The sequence below is a fragment of the Dama dama genome, chromosome 12, assembly GCF_033118175.1.
Source record: "Dama dama isolate Ldn47 chromosome 12, ASM3311817v1, whole genome shotgun sequence".
In the NCBI taxonomy this organism is placed as follows: domain Eukaryota; kingdom Metazoa; phylum Chordata; class Mammalia; order Artiodactyla; family Cervidae; genus Dama; species Dama dama.
The window spans coordinates 62,445,969-62,464,317 of NC_083692.1; positions in this window are offsets into that span (position 1 = coordinate 62,445,969).

Below are 18,349 nucleotides of genomic sequence, written 5' to 3' on the forward strand. Positions count from 1 at the left end.
TTCTAAGAATTAACTGATGATGGCTAGAGCACTTACATATTGGCTTGCTTTTCTGTTGATGGAAGGCAGTTCCCTGGGACATTGACTCACCTATCTCATGAGACTTCTTATGTGTATGGCTCCTGTAACTTCATGGAGGGTCCTGAGAATGAAAGCAGGAAAAAATCTGGATTTTTCTCAAGGAGGGATAGTTTCAGAATAGTCTAAACAAGGAATTGTCAACTGCTGTCACAGATGAAACCAAAAGTGACCAAAGGAATTAGATTCAGGGATAGGAGATGCCCAAAAGAAATTGCCAAAGCATCTGACCCAAAGTAGCCAGTATTAGTATTTTATCCTTACAGTCACACTTATGGTTTTATGATTGGGTACATGACCCAACTTGAACACCAGTCTTCTCTACTTTTATTTTAATTTAGCTTACCTCCTTTGCTTTCTGGTTGTGGATTTTTGAGAATGTAAAACCTTGGCCAGGTAAAGCCATTCTGCTGACATGTGAAAAAAACTATTTCAGTAGAAAAAAAATCAATAAAAAAAAAAGAAACAACTATGAGTGACAAGATAGTCCTTAAAGTATTTCTGTCCCATGATCTATTAGCTGAGGCTTTTAGAGTTGCCCTTATCTTGATGCTTCATGACGCTGGTTTTCTTTAATCTCTGACCTGCTCCAGTGTTCTTAACTCATGATTAGGTCAACTGGAGCTGTATCTCTGTGATCAACAATTAAGAGTCCTGACTTATACAAATAATTCTGTGATACATCTAAAATTTTTTTCTACTTTCACTTTTATCCTTGTCCCAATTTCCTTAGCTACTCATTCTTATTTAGTACTAATGACATATTTTGAAAATTTGCATAAACCCACTTTATTTGGTAAATAATTTAGATTACAAATACATGATTAAAAATTAACTGTTTTCTTCATGATAATAACTTAAAATTAAAATGAAGCACCAAAAATAAAACTCACATGTCATATTAGCTACAGCTTTATATTGACTCTAGGGAAAAAACTATTTAATTTATAGGCAATGTTTTTATTATATAGATTATATAAATTTATCATTAAAAAAATCATAAGATAGGTTTCTTCTTGAAGGCACACAAATGAGTTAATTTAGTCATTGAGGATAAAAAACTCATAATGCAGTCCCACAGACCAGGCCTGAAAGCTGCATAATGTTGAAACTTTAAATACTGGAGAAACAAGTACCCTATAGGAGACTTGATCCCACAAAGAGATAAAAATTAATTAAATAAATAAATAAACCTGCCCCCTCATGGATAAGTTGTTTGTGTAATTAGACAAGCAAATTATTTCAAGATAATGACTATTTTTTCCTGATTAGCCAGATCAGAGTTACATTATATTCAGTTTTAATCCCAATTCAGATAAGTTGATTTTATTTATTATTTCTTTTTTGGGGGTTAGTTATTTACCCAGGTGATTTATGATGTATTTAAATGATATGCCAGCTCCTGGATGATACTGATGAAGGAACCTGGAGCAGAGCTGCTAAGAATGTGGTTTCTGGAATCAGACTGCCTGAATTGGTGGCCTGGCTCTCCCAACTACTAGTTGTTTTCTAAGGCAAACTTCTTACCTTCAGCAATATTTATAGGGAGGTGTGTGTATTTAATGAGTTAACATATGGAAAACAGTGTCCTCAGTATAATAAGTGGACAATAAAAGTTCAGCATTATGTGCTAATGATTAATGATAATGGTGATCAAGAACATTTTAATTACTCTACATCACACTGGGCCCTAGGACATTTATTCACTAGACTTCTGGCAAAGATTCACTATTTTCTAAATTCTATTCTTTTCCCTCTCTTGATTTGCTCCCTTATCATACGCTGCTTATCTTCCAGTAAGGTACTCAGAACGGATCTATGCACGGTAAACCTTTTTGAGAGTTGGTATCTCTAAAATGAGCTTAATGTGTCCTCTCACTTGAGTGGTTGTTTTCTGGTTGTAAATCCTTGTATCTGTATGTTTTCCTGATATATTTGAACTCCCGCATCAGGATCCTGCCATGTTCCATGAGATTGTTCACTCAGGTTCCAGTGTATCACCTTGTTATCAATTTTTCTGGAGAATACAGGCTTCCCTTGTCACTGTTCAGAACTTAGATCAGAGAAACAGAAACATGGAGGTATATTAGGTGAACCTGTCTTCCACCTCCTACACCACAGCTGACACATGGCATAGACATAGTGTTTAAATGAAGTGGCTCATGCCTTTGCTACAGTCTGCATACATCCCAGACTTTGTACCTGGGAGTTTCTGATCAATGCGTCAAAATTCTCTTTGCCTATTTCTTGCAGGACTGAAATGTACCCAGGAAAGGGAAACTGTACCTTGACTCATTATATACCATTTTGGTGGTTGGGACCAAATAGGTTATTTGTGCAGAATTTGGAGACTGAAGATTACATCTGTTCTAAGTATAGCATAAAATAAAATAAAATCACTCAGTCATGTCTGACTCTTTGCAACCCCATGGACTATAACCTACCAGGCTCCTCTGTCCATGGGATTTTCAAGGCAAGAGTACTGGAGTGGGTTGCCATTTCCTTCTCCAGATCTTCCCAACCCAGGGACCAAACCCGGGTCTCCAGCATTGCAGACAGACGCTTTATCATCTGAGCCACCAGGGAAGCCCCAATATACTATAGATGACATAAACCTTTCTATTTCTATTTGTGCTAAGTTATTTCAGTTGTGTCTGACTCTTTGCAACCCAATGGACTACAGGATGCCAGGCTTCCCTGTCCTTCACCATCTCCCAGCACTAGTTCAAACTCATGCCCATTGAGTAGTGATACCATCCACCTCTGTATGTCCCCTTCTCCTCCTGTCTTCAAACTTTCTCTCTTTCCTCTTGTCTAGTGAGTCAGCTCTTTGAGTCAGGTGGCCAAAGTATTGGAGCTTCAGCTTTAGCATCAGTCCTTCCAGTGAATATTCAGGGTTGATTTCCTTTAGGATTGACTGGTTTGATCTCTTTGCAGTTCAAGGGACTCTCAAGAGTCTTCTCCAACACAACAGTTCAAAAGCATCAATTCTTTGGTGCTCAGCCATCTTTATTGTCCAACTCTCACATCCATACATAACTACCGGAAAAACCATAGCTTTGACTATATGGACGTTTGCTGGCAAAGTAATGTCTCTGCTTTTTAATATGCTGTCTAGATTTGTCATAGCTTTTCTTCCAAGGAACAAGGGTCTTTAAATTTCATGGCTGCAGTCACCATCAGCAGTTAGGATACTCTTTTATATTAATGTATAAACACTTGTCACTTTAAAAGAGAATCTGGACTCTTCTAAATGTGAACCTAATGAAATGTTGCTGTAGATTGGGGTTTATTTACTTGCAAAATGCCTCAGTTTCCTGCTCAGGGAGGGGATATTTCCATTGCTATTGTGCATTGCACATATTAGATCATTTCTATGACATTATTCTCAATACTGGCAGAACACAGGAATGTGGGGCTACTTCTTAAAGTATCATAAGGAACAGTACCTCAGCCTTTCAAAAACGTCCTTGACATTTGTTGATCACCTACTATAACAAAGTCTGTTAAGACAGCTCACAAAAATATTTGAAGAATATCTGTATCCTGGTTAAAAAGTATCAGTAGTTCTAGAACTTTCAAAACTATTTTTGTTCATATTCCTTAGAAAAGAAAACAGTGATGATCAGTTAAATTTTAACAGTGGCACATATATATGCAATAGTACCACTGGGAGAAAATGTTAGAATGATAATCTGAGGAAATGGCTTTTTTTGTTGTTGTTTATTTTATTTTTAATGAGATATAATTTACATGTAACACTGTAAGTTTAAGATATTCAACGTGTAGATTCAGCTCATTTATATATTGTGATTTGATTATCACCATAGCTTCAATTAACACCTCTATTGTATCAATTATCATTTCTTTTTTGAGGTGAAAACATTTGTGGTCTAATCTCTTAGCAACTCTGAAGTACTTACTACAATATTAATGATTTTAATCATGATACTGTGCATTACATATCTAGAACATTTTCATCTTCCAGTTGCAATGGCACTTTTTAAATATCCCCAGTTCTCCCATTCCTAGGTCTGGTGACTACCATTACTCTCTGTTTCTGAAAGTTCAAACTTTTTATATTTCACTTATAAGTGATAACATACAATATTTGTCTTTCTCTGTCTGATTTATCTCACTAAGCATAATGCCCTCAAGGCCCACCTACGTAGTTGTAAATGGCAGGATTTCCTTTTTCTCATGGCTGATTATATCCTATTGCACCACACCGTTTTTATTTATTCATCCCTAGACAGACACATAGGTTATATTCATATCTTTGATTTTGTAAATAATGCTGCAAGAAACAAGAGAAAACATTTAACTTCTCAATATCCTGTTTTCATTTTCTTTGGATATGTACGTAGAAGTGGGATTGCTTCATCATATGGCAGTTGTATTTTTAATTTTGGGGGGAACATCTACATTGTTTTCAGAGTGGGTGAACCAGTTTACATTCCCAACAACAGCATACAAGGGTATCCTTATTATGCATTTATTAAAAAAATAGATCTTAAAAAAATAACCTAATCTTATACCACACATAACTAGAAAAAGAAGTATAAACTAAGTCCAAAGTGAGCAGGAAAGGAAATAACAAAGATTAGAGCAGATATAAGTTCAAGAACATATTTAAACCTTCATAAACCATGACCAAGTGGGATTTATCTCTGGGATGCAAGGATGGTTCAGCATACCAAATCAATAAATGTGATGTCAGTTCAGTTCAGTCACTCAGTCGTGTCCAACTCAGAGGCCCCATGGGCTGCAGCATGCCAGGCTTCCCTGTCCATCACCAACTCCCAGAGTTTGCTCAAACTCATGTGCACTGAGTCCATGATGCCATCCAACCATCTCATCCTCTGCCGTCCTCTTCTCCTCCTGCCTTCAATCTTTCCCAGCATCAGGGTCTTTTCCAGTGAGTCAGTTTTTCACATCAGGTGGCCAAAGTATTGGAGTTTCAGCTTCAGCATCAGTCCTTCCATGAATATTCAGGACTGATTTCCTTTAGGATGGACTGGCTGGATATCCTTGCATTCCAAGGGACTCTCAAGAGTCTTCTCCAACACCACAGTTCAAAAGCATCAACTCTTCGGCGCTCAGCCTTCTTTATAGCCCAAGTCTCACATCCATACATGACTACTGGAAACACCATAGCTTTGACTAGATACACCTTTGTTTGCAAAGTAATGTCTCTGTTTTTTAATATGCTGTCTAGATGATATAATATCACATTAATAGAGTAAATAAAATAGAATTAATAGAATAAATAAATGATAAAAATAATATAATCATCTCAATAAATACAGAAAAAGCATTTGATAAAATACAAATCAATTCATAATAAAAATTGTCAACAAATTATATATAAAAGGAATATTTCTCAACATAATAAAGGCCACTTTTCAGAGTTAACACTATACTCAATGATGAAAAATAAAAACTTTTTCTCTAAGATCAGGAATAAGACATGAGTGTTCACTCTCACAATCCATATTTAACATGATACTGGAAGACCTAGTTAAAGCAATTAGGCAAGACAAAGAAATAAAAGGCATCCAAGCCAGAAGAGAAGAAATAAAATTAATAAAATTGTCATTATTTGCAAATGATATGATCTTCTATATAGAAAACTTGAAAAATTCAAAGAGGAAACAATTGGGACTAATCAATGAATTCAATGAAATTGTAGGATATAAAATCAACTTACAGATATCAGTTGTGTTTTCATACATTAATAATGAAATATCTGAAAAGGAAATAAAGAAAATGATCCCATTTATAATAGCATCAAAAATAATAAATTAGTTAAGAATAATTTAGTGAAAGAAATGAAAAATGATACAACAGAAACTACAAAACTCAGATGAAAGAAATTGAAGAAGGCACAAACAAATGTAAAGATATCCTGTGTTGATGGATCAGAAGAACTGATATTGTTAAAATGACCATACTACACAAAGCCATCTATAGATTCAATGTTATCACTATCAAAATCCCAACGGCAGTTTTCAAAGAAATAAAAAAAAAATAATTCTAAAATGTATATGGAGACATGTTTTGAGAGTCCTTTGGCAGAGGAGTTTAAGTCAAAACTAGAAATTAATGAGGGGTCATTAAAACTTTTGAGAATAATGTTGTGATGAGATTAATTAGTACAATTAAATGTAAGAAGAGATATAGTGTGAAATAGACCTCATACCTCATGTCATAATCTAATTGAATACATAAATATTATGTTTAAAAGTCAGTCAATAATTATTTTATAGCAGGTAAATGAAGATACATACAGTGCTTTTATTCAATCAGAAGAAGGATGGTTATATATTATAGCATTCTAGTACAAAATACATACACTAAAACATAATGAAAATAAATATTAAAAGGAAAGCAAGAAAATGATAATATGTTAGAAACATAACAGAGAATTGCCATTATTCAAATGTAAAAAATGTATCCAAATACATTAGCTAAATTCAATTATATTTAAAAATCAGAAAAAGAAATGTTTAGTTGGAATGTATTTGTTATTGTTAGATATTTGCATATGTGATTATGCAAATATTTTGTAAGTTTCCTGACTCAGAATTTATAACATATTAGATTTTTGCCTGCAAACAGTTAATAGAATGTTGTGTCACACTAGGTGTACAAAATAGCTAGTTGAATTGAGTATGATAAGCTTAACGTAAAAAGTAAATTGATATCCTCATTAGCAATTTTAAATAAATAAATAAACATATATGCACATACATGCCGTGCATGTATGCTAAGTCACTCAATAGTGTACAACTCTGCAACCCTGGGGATCATAGCCCATCAGGCTGCTCTGTCCATGGGATTCTCCAGGCAAGAATACTGGAGTGGGTTGCAATGCCCTTCTCCAGAGAAACTTCCCAACCCAGGGATAGAACCTGTGTCTCTTGCAGCTCCTACATTGCAGACAGATACTTTACCAATGAGCCACTGGGGAAACCCTACATACATACATAAATCTCTGTATAAAATTAGATAATTTTCTTTCAAACAATAGAAAGCTACCGACAAATTTAGGTAAATAAAGGATCATTATTTGTATATGCAAAAAAAAATCATATATTCAAATGAAAAGCTACTGACACAGGCTCAGGAAAGACAGTGTGATGCAGCTCTGGAGATTTGGATGTCCAGATTAAAGCACAATCTTACCAGTATTCACCCATCAGGACGAATCAATTGCAGTCACTTTTAGTCTTAAGCTCAATGCATAATGTTTACATAAGAGCCAGTGTTAGGTCTGTCCACCCAAACCACGGGGACTTAAGGGTAGGTGATTGGTTCTGCAGAACATCTGACTATTACCAGAACAATGGGACACTGGACAGCTCAGAGCTATACCAGCCAAGTGCAGATATCATTATTCACCAATTAAAATAATAAAAGTAAATCACATATAATTCAGTGTTGTGGTGAGAGGATGGATATACTTACATGTTGGTAGTAATTTGCCTCAGTATTTTAGAATGGGAATTTTACTACGTGTTATATGAACTTTACAGTCACTCATGTATTTCACCAATAAAGTATTACTTAGGAAGTGCACTCCAAGGAATTTAGGTTTCCCAGGTGGCTCAGTGAGAAGAATCCACCTGCCAATGCAGGAGATGCAAGAGACATGAGCTCAGTCCCTCGTCAGGAAGACCCCCTGGAAAAGGGAATGGCAACCCACGCCAGTATTATTGCCTGGGAAATCCCATGGACAGAAGAGCCTGGGGGGTTACAGTCCAGGGAATTGCAAAGAGTTAGACATGACTGAGCATGCACGTCAAGAAATTTATCCTCTATTTCCCTCTCTGTCCTTTGTTTTATTGAAATACTCCTAGAAGTAATATTATCATTGTAAATTTAAAAAAATGCTCAAATTGCCAATAATAAGACGTGGCTAAGCAAATTACAGGCTTCACAGGTGGGGCTAGTGGTAAAGAACCTGCCTGCCAATACAAGAGACACCGATCTGAACTCTGGGTATGTAATATTGCCTGGAGGAAGGCTTAGGAACCTACTCTAGTGTTCTTTCCTGAAGTAGCCCATGGACAGAAGAGCCTGGTGGGACACAGTCCATGGTGTTACAAAAGAGTCAGACACGACTAAAGCAACTGAGCAGGCTTGCAAACTATTTCTTTATATGCTGCATAATATGAAATTATACCTATGTGAACAATGAAAGCCCTACAAAATAAGTGACTATACTTTTGTTATTTTCTCTTATTTTCTTCTTATAAGTAACTATTTTTATTCCGTTCTATGGGGAGTACAGAATACTGCACAGAGTTCCAGAGAAGGCAATGGCAACCCACTCCAGTACTCTTGCCTGGAAAGTTCCATAGACGGAGGAACCTGGTAGGCTGCAGTCCATGGGGTCATGAAGAGTCGGACACGACTGAGCAAATTCACTTTCACTTTTCACTTTCCTGCATTGGAGAAGGAAATGGCAACCCACTCCAGTGTTCTTGCCTGGAGAATCCCAGGGATGGAGGAGCCTGGTGGGCTGCCGTCTATGGGGTCGCACAGAGTCAGACACAACTGAAGCGACTTAGCAGCAGCAGCAGCAGCGGCAGCATGGGCAATGCAATGTAGTCTGACTTCTAGTATGGCCTAACAATCTTCTAATAGACCAATCCTCTCTTAGATAGCATCTATAAACACTCGACAAATTTTAAATAGCAACTACTTGAAGACATTCAAAAGTAAACCTGAAAAAGTAGATACTGAGAAAAATTTACTTTTGGATAAAGCGAATGAAAGGAATTGAAAATCTATTGTTATGACTTTTATTCTTAGGTTAGTTACCAGTCTATGCCATGTGGGTTATCTAAAACTTCTATGAAAAATGTGTTGTCTTACTGGCTTAAAGAACCACAGAATAGAACTTGAAAAAATGCCTGACTATATAGAAGAAGATAGTCAGAAAGGAGCAGCACCAAATTCAGTGTCTAATCTATACCTCAACATCTGGCTGATACCTGACCATATTTATCAGCTTCCAAGTCCTTCTTATATAAATCACCTCACAATGAGTGGTTCAAAACAATGTAAACTTAATGTCTTCTAGTCACAGGTGTTACAGGTTTGAGACGTGTCTTACTGGACTAAAATCCAATATTGTTGCTGTTCAGTCACTAAGTTGTGTCTGACTCTTTGTGAACCCATGAACTGCAGCACGCCAGGCTTCCCTGTCTCTTTCTATGTCTCACAGTTTGCTCAAACTCATGTCCATTTTGTTGATGATGCCATCCAACCATCTCATTCTTTTTTTCCCTCTTCTCCTTTCCAGCATCAGGATCTTTTCCAGTGAGTCAGATTGGAAAAGAGTTTGTATCAGCTTCAGCATCAGATTCAGCATCAGTCCTTCCAATGAATATTCAGGGTTGATTTCCTTTAGGACTGACTGGTTTGATCTCCTTACTATCCAAAGGACTCTCAAGAGTCTTCTCTAGCACCACAATTTGAAAGCATCAGTTCTTCAGTGCTCAAGCTTCTTTATGGTTCAATTTTCACACCCATACATGACTACTGGAAAAACCATAGCTTTGACTAGATGGACCTCTGTCAGTAAAGTGATGTCTCTGCTGTTTTATATGCTGTCTAGGTTTGTTATAGCTTTCCTTCCAAGGGGCAAGCATCTTTTAATTTCAGTCTGCAGATACCATCTGCAGTAGTTTTGGAGCCCAATAAAATCTGTCATTGCTTCCACTTTTCCCCCATCTATTTGTGATGAAGTGATGGGACCGGATGCCATGATCTTAGTTTTCTGAATGTTGAGCTTTAAGCAAACTTTTCCAGTCTCCTCTTTCACCTTCATCAAGAGTCTCTTTAGTTCCTCTTCACTTTGTACCATTAGAGTGGTGTCATCTGCATATTTGAGGTTGTTGATATTTCTCCCAGCAATCTTGATTCCAGCTCGTGAGTCATCTAGCCTGGCATTTCACATGATGTACTCTGTATATAAGTTAAATAAACAGGGTGACAATATACAGCCTTGACATACTCCTTTCCCAATTTGGAACCAGTCCTTGTACCATATCCAGTTCCGTTGCTTCTTGACCTGCATGCAGGTTTCTGAGGAGGCGAGTAAGGTGGTCTGTTACTCTCATCCCTTTAAGAATTTTCCCCAGTTTGTTGTGATCCACACAATCAAAGCCTTTCGCCTACTGAAGCAGAAGTAGATTGCTTTTCTGGAATTCCCCTACTTTTTCTATTCTCCATGAATGTTGGCCATTTGATCTCTGATTCTTCTGCCTTTTCTAAATCCAGCTTGAACATCTGGAAGTTCTCAGTTCACATACTGCTGAAGCTTAGTTGAAGGATTTTGAGCATTATCTCGCTAGCATGTAAAATAAGCACAGTTGTATCACAGTTTGAGCACTTTTTGGCAATGCTTTACTTTGGGCTTGGAATGAAAGCTGACCTTTTCCAGTCCCATGGCAATGTTCTAGAGGAGAATTTACTTGCTTGCCTTTTCCACCTCCTAGAGGCTGTCCACATTCCTTGGCTTTTGGCCATCGTTCTTTATCTTCAAAGTCAGCAATACTGCACTTCTCTGACCATTTTTCTGTAGTAACATCTCTCTGACTCTGATCTTAGCTGGGAAAAGGTCTCTGCTTTCAGGTTGCATGTGATTAGACTGGGCAGACTTTCAGAAAGTCCTGTACAATTTCTATAATATATGTAGCAGAAGGAGTTAAGTTGAAGGAAAAGGCCATTAATGCTGGAATACCAAAAACTTCATGCCAGAAAAGCAATGACTCCCACAGAAACATGTAAATAATTCCCCCCTCCCTGCAATATATCCCAACCTAAGGACAGCAGTTGTTAAGAGTAGAGTTTCAGGTGGGGAGCTGTGTGAAAATTGGGTGGGGACAAACTGAATAAAATTGGGTGACCTCAGCAAGTGTACCACATGGGCTATTCACCCTTAGATTTTATTGAATCACTCAAAAGGCGAAGCAAGGAATTAGCTATTATAGGATTCTGATATTGCTAATATGAAAATGAGAAGAGGTGAAATCCCTGATTTTATGTTGTTAAGAAATCAGGAGCGAAAGCCACCAAGGTGATGTAGTATACCTATGTCCCCTAATAACTATAGCTCTTGCTGAATGCAACCGCTAAGAAACCACAGCAGAGGCTCTATGGTGCAAGCAGATAAGGGTGCCATCATGATGTAAAGAGAAAACTAAATGACTTTAAGAAAGTCTTAAGGACCTGGCCACCAGAGAGCCTGGCTGCAGCATTTAATTTCCAATTATACTTTTTAAGGAAAAGACACTGAATGAATTAAGCTTTAATATTAAACAGGTCTCACTGCCACTCCCTGAAGATAGATGAGATCGTCTTGAGACTCACAAAGGAAAATCAATGAAATATTAATTTATGCAATACAGTAGTTCAAAAAAGCTATCACTACATCAACGTGACCTACTTTTCCTTAGTCAGAGGTATTCGTAATGCCCTGAGCAAGTTTCTCAAAATATACTGGCTCATAGGTCTCTCTGGGCATTCTGATTCTTAAGATAAACCAGTTGTGTCCAGCACATGATTTGAAGTACAGTGTATTTTGAAAATTACTGATATGAATTTTCATTTTCAAATAGAAGCAGAAAATGAAAAGTCAATTTGATTCCTGTGTTGGGAAGATCCCCTGGAGAAGGAAATGGCAACTCACTTCAGCATTCTTGCCTAAAGAATCCCATGGGCAGAGAAGACTGGCAGACTTCAGTCCATGGGGTCACAAGAGTTGGACATGACTTAACAACTAGACCAACCAACACCATGAAGAAAAATGAGGATTCAAAAGAGAAAAACTTAGCTAGTATAGAAGTTGTGGTCTTCAGAGAAGGAGAGATGACACAAAATGGAGAAGATCATTTTAATAGTTTATGTATTCTTACATGGCTCAAGACGTCACTAAATTAAATAACTGGTAAATGCTAGTAAAGTAATGCTCAAAATTCTCCAAGCCAGGCTTCAGCAATATGTGAACTGTGAACTTCCAAATGTTCAAGCTGGTTTTAGAAAAGGCAGAGGAACCAGATATCAAATTGCCAACATTCACAGGATTATCGAAAAGGCAAGAGAGTTCCAGGAAAACATCTATTTCTGCCTTATTGACTATGCCAAAGCCTTTGACTGTGTGGCTCACAATAAACTCTGGAAAATTCTGAAAGAGATGGGAATACCAGACTACCTGACCTCCCTCTTGAGAAACCTGTGTGCAGGTCAGGAAGAAACAGTTAGAACTGGACATGGAACAATAGACTGGTTCCAAATAGGAAAAGGAGTACATCAAGGCTGTATATTGTCATCCTGCTTATTTAACTTATATGCAGAGTACATCATGAGAAATGCTGGGCTGGAGGAAGCATAAACTGGAATCAAGATTGCTGGGAGAAATTATTGATACCTCTGATATATAGATATCTGATACTTCAGATATGCAGATGACACCACCCTTATGGCAGAGAGTGAAGAAGAACTAAAAAGCCTCTTGATGAAAGTGAAAGAGGAGAGTGAAAAAGTTGGCTTAAAGCTCAACATTCAGAAAACTAAGATCATGGCACCTGGTCCCATCACTTCATGGGAAATAGATGGAGAAACAGTGGAAACAGTGGCTGACTTTATTTTGGGGGGCTCCAAAATCACTGCAGATGGTGATTGCAGCCATGAAATTAAAAGACACTTACTCCTTGGAAAGAAAGTTATGACCAACCTAGACAGCATGTTAAAAAACAGAGACATTACTTTGTCAACAAAGGTCCCTCCAGTCAAGGCTATGGTTTTTCCAGCAGTCATGTATGGATGTGAGAGTTGGGCTATAAAGAAAGCCGAGCACCGAAGAATTGATGCTTTTGAACTGTGGTGTTGGAGAAGACTCTTGAGAGTCCCTTGGACTGCAAGGAGATTCAACCAGTCCATTCTAAAGCAGATTAGTCCTGGGCGTTCATTGGAAGGACTGATGTTGAAGCTGAAACTCCAATACTTTGGCTACCTTATGCGAAGAGCTGACTCCTTTGAAAAGACCCTGATGCTGGGAAAGACTGAGGGCAGGAGGAGACGGGGACAGCAGAGGATGAGATGGTTGGATGGCATCACTGAATCAATGGACATGGGTTTGGGTGGACTCTGGGTGTTGGTGACGGACAGGGAGGCCTGGCGTGCTGCGGTTCATGGGGTCGCAAGAGTTGGACACGGCTGAGCAACTGAACTGAACTGAAAGCTAGAGTGAAAAACTCTGGTAAGATAGTTGAAAGCCAGTGCAATAGAGGAAAACTGAAAGAGATAGAAAAAAATTATTGGAAAACTTATCAATTCAGGAAAAAAATTAGAAAAAGAGAAAGCATGAAGCAAGAAAGCAAAAGAAATACAGACGATTAGAAATTATATAAGAACTAATATCAAGTAAATATGTAATTACAAAAAATGTGCACATATTAAAAACATGTTTTTTAAGTGATTCATATTGAATAAAGAGAAACATCGAGAAAGGGTTTTTTAAAAGTGATAAAGATGTTAATTCATCCAAGATAATTTGATGAGTGTTCAAACTTGCTTTCATTTTTTATTTTTGTAAATTCTATCAATAGTAGATAGAATAAATAATAAAGGAAGTAAAAAACTACTAACAGAATATTATATAGCTTTTATTAAAGTTATATTATAACTCCATGTACAGGCATAGAAAGATACCCCCATACTGTTGAGTTTAAGACTTATTATATAGCAGTAGATTGAATTTGAAGGTATTAAACCAAAATAATGTTATTTCTGGTTGATGGACAACAATACATGGAAGAACCTCTGGCATTTTTTGACATGCACATTTGATTGTTCTAACTTTTGTCATAAGCATATACCATTTTTAATAATTGTTAAACAAAAATGTTTTAATCATAAAAGAAACAACTAGAATGAAAAGACCTCATAAATTATGACGAATAAATGGAGAAAAGTTGAACAAATGAAAAATGATTCGTGATTTTTCCAAAAATATAAGCAGTACTAACATTTCAGTGGACTATATTATATTAATCTCTGTGTCACTAGGTCTAATACAAAGTCTGATACATGGTATCAAAGTCTGATACATGGTAGATATGCAACACTTTTGTTAAATGAAACTGAACTAAGATGATACTGGAAACATATATAAAATTTAATGTTAAATAAAAAATTCTACATAATGTAATCACTAAAAATATTATAAGCAGTATGTAGCCAGTATAAATATATATTTCCTTATTGACTGAGAATCAACAGTAATGGGAATATTTGAGACACTTTATTTTTCTAACAGAAAACATTGATTATTTTTCATTTGCTGGTAGTATAGTGAACAAGGCAATCAAGTTCCTGCCTTCTTGGATCCTGCAATCTAAAAGGGAGATGTACAATAAACAAAGAAATAATGGAGGAGTTAATTATATATTGATCAAATTCTATAGCAAATAACTGAGAAAGGCTATTCTAGGGCACACGTGCCGAGACAGAAACGTAGATGGTTCAGGTGTAAAGGCTACGGGGCTCTAGAAGTGGTGACATATTCAAGAAAAATTCACTTGTAATTGGGCTTCCCTGGTGGCTCAGACGGTAAAGAATCCACCTGCAATGCAGGAGAACTGGGTTCGATCCCTGGGTTGGGAATATCCCCTGGAGGAGGGCATGGGCAACACACTCCAGTAACCTTGTCTGGAGAATCCCCATGGATAGAGGAGCCTGGTGGGCTGCAGTCCATGGGCTGGCAAAGAGTCACACATAACTGAGCGACCAAGCACAGCACAGTGGTTTTGCGAGGAGGCAAGGGAGTCAAAGTTAGAGAAATGGGCAGAGACCAGGTAATCCAGAAGCTTGCAGCCACAATAAAGTATTTGGATTTCAGTGTGACTGGAAATCACTGAAGGATATTGCAAGGAGTGACATGAGTAGATTTACATTTAATGAAGGTTAGTCTAGCTGCCTTATGGCTTCCAGGGTGGTGATAGTGGTCAAGAACCAGCCTGCCAATGCAGGGGATATAAGAGATGTGGGTCCAGTCTCTGGGTCAGAAAGATCCCCTGGAGGAGGGCATGGCAGCCCACTCCAGTTTTCTTGCCTGAAGAATCCCATGGATAGAGAATGCCAGCCGGCTGCAGTCCATAGCGTCACAAAGAATCTAACACAACTGAAGCGATTTGACATGTGCATGTCTAGCAGCCCTATGGGGTTTCAAAGGATGAGAAGTGGAGGTAGAAGTGGAAAATACATGATCAGTAAAGAAGATTCTGCAATAGTCCAAGAAAAATGATGGATGTTTTTGGTTATATGGAAGCAGTAGGGTGGGAGATACTTGGATGAATTAGAGATGAATGTGAGAAGAGGTCAGGGTTATCTGTTGGTTATAAAAAGTGAGAGAAGAGAGAAAACAAGCACCTAGGACCATTCACTGAAACAAATCTAGGAAGAATAACATATTCTGGTAAATGAAGCCACAGTTTATTTTGGAAATATTGAATGTGTGATCCTAATTAGACATTCAAGTGGGAATGTCAAGTAGACTGTCTCGATTTCAGAGGCAATGTCTGGCCTGTGGATATAAATTTGGAAACTGTCACCACCTAAAGTCATAGGAATAGACATCTATTCCTATAAACATTATGCTAATGTTTAACACATCCCTTTTATCTCCTTATGATTAAGAAAGTCTCTTTGAGTAATTTATATGTACAAATGCATATGGTTGATGAAGTTAAGATGTCATGATCTGAGAATTTTATCATTAGGCTCTACATTGCCTTACACCTGTTAGATTGACAATGAATTTTTTTGTTTTATGAGAAAATAATTTCACTTTTTGTAGGGAAGACTTTTTTAAGCCTAATTATGACACTTTTAAAGTATATTATTCTACCATCACACAGTTAACAAAAAATAACTTTCTATAAATTATTTATTTGATACCTATCTGAATACTCAAGTAGTTTTTATTTTATTGTAAAATTAAAAATTACTTGGAGAACTTTAATCTTACATTCTGTGTTTGAAAGACACAGCCAGTTGTTAATATTACAGTTATGATAGCTTCCTTGCTTTACACTCAGTAAACTCTATTCCTCAGAGGAAAGTCCTTGGGTAGGTCACTGCTTTCAAGGACAGCTCCCAATCTGGCTTCCCAATAGGCCATTCAATTCTCTACTTGACCAGCATCCAGACCCCAACAAATCAGTTCCATATCTCCCTCCGACATCACTCAGCAGTCTGACATCATATTTCAAGTCTGGTTATTGTTGTTCATTTGTTACTGTTATTGAAAAGTATAGACATCAGATTAGTTTCTGGTATTGTTCCACCACATTGCTGTAGGTCTATATAGTAATCCTAGTCCACAGAAAACAATGACAAGCTTAGGAATTTCAATTTTTACTATCTTCAGAAAAAGATTTACTTTCATAACAAAAATGTCAATATCCAAGACAAAGTCAAAGCCCATGAAATCCTAGTACAAAGCCTTATTATTTGTTTAAGCAAGAATACCAACACTTTCCTGAGATATGTTTGCTTAATGTTTACAGAAATACACTATGATTTGTGAAGAATTTTAAAACAGCTTATCTCTACTGTTTTGAGTTATCCTTTTCATTTCAGATCTACTAACTGAAAGAAGTATTCTAAATAGCAGTGCCTTCCAATATGCTTCTATTTCATTGTTAGGTATGCCAGAAATTTAGTTCCAAAAAGGAAATTTTCCTTCTAGTTTTACTTAATGTGAGAGAAGGGAATCTTATTATTGATTTTGCTACTATGGCAAATTTTGCAAATTGCAAATTCATGAAGGTAACTTTTGTTATAAAGTTTAAAGGCCTTTGCTCTTTGTTAATTCAAAAATTAATATTGACATAAATATAAACCAGATTATCCTGAAAAAGCTTTCTGAATTATTCACATGGATATTTTAAATAATAAAGTATTGTTATAGCTAAGTCTCAGCTGACATGTACAAGATTTAGATTAACTGTTATATATGTATTATACAGTGTAAAACACATTATAATATATATATTAGATATATGTTTATTATAATATAATGTGTATATTATATGTTTATTATAATATAATATATATACAATATAATATACACATTATAATATATATACAATCTAATATACATATTAGGTTTAGTGTTAATGGTCACAGAATGCAATATTCAATTACAAACACTGAAGGATGAAATGGTAAACTAATTATGGAAGTTATATTTTGTGATTTTTTTCTTGAAATTTAGAAAAATTAAACTGCTAACTGTTCACTGAATAATTTTTTGCCCCTCTAAGCTTTTCTGTGTACCTGCTATACATATCAGTTATGTGTTTTATCATGCTGAATTCCTTATTGAAGCATTATCAAGTGTCTACAGCTATATTAAATTTTTCACCCTCTGATGTTACAGTCATCAATAACTACAACCCATTGATTTTATCACCTTTTCCCTACCCTCCTAAGCCATCTTAAATTCCATGGCCAATTACTATAATAGCTCCCTCACATACACTCTTAACTTGGTTGTCTTATTCTCACTTTGCCACATTTTCTTGGCAAAACTCAAGCCTTGATTTGTACCCACCCACCACACACACTCACAGCCAGACTGATTGCTTTTACCTTAAATTCAAGGACAATAACCTCATAGAGGTCCTTAAGGCTGCTCAGCAAATAGGCTCTCTTGTGCTGGTCCAATATTCTTCTATTCTCATAGACAACTGCACACCTTCTGCTTTTTAAACTACTCACACCCACCTACCCCATTCTAATCATCTTCCAACTTTTGTGAGAATATAGGGTAATCAGAGGAGAACATTCTAATCTTCCACTATCATCGTTACTGAATAACCAGAATCTGTGCCCGTTTCCTCCTTGACCATGGTTGTACTACTGTTGTGCTTATCCGAGACCAGCTCCTCTACTTGTGCCCTCTCATATAATCAAGGACATTGTTCAGCAGTTGCTTATGTATTGTTTCCATTAGCATACACATATCCTATAGTTTCTTCCATCTTAAAAAATATATCTCTTTCACTCTATTTTCTATTAACTGTAGTTCCACATCTGTGCTCTTATTATACCAGTTCCCTTGGAAAGAGTGGTCTATATTCACTCTGAAATTTCCCTGCCCATTATCTCTTAAAATTATACCAGCCAGGCTTTCATCCTCACAACTCACAGAAAATGTTGTTTTGGGTGTCACTAGTTCGCCAGGGTTTCC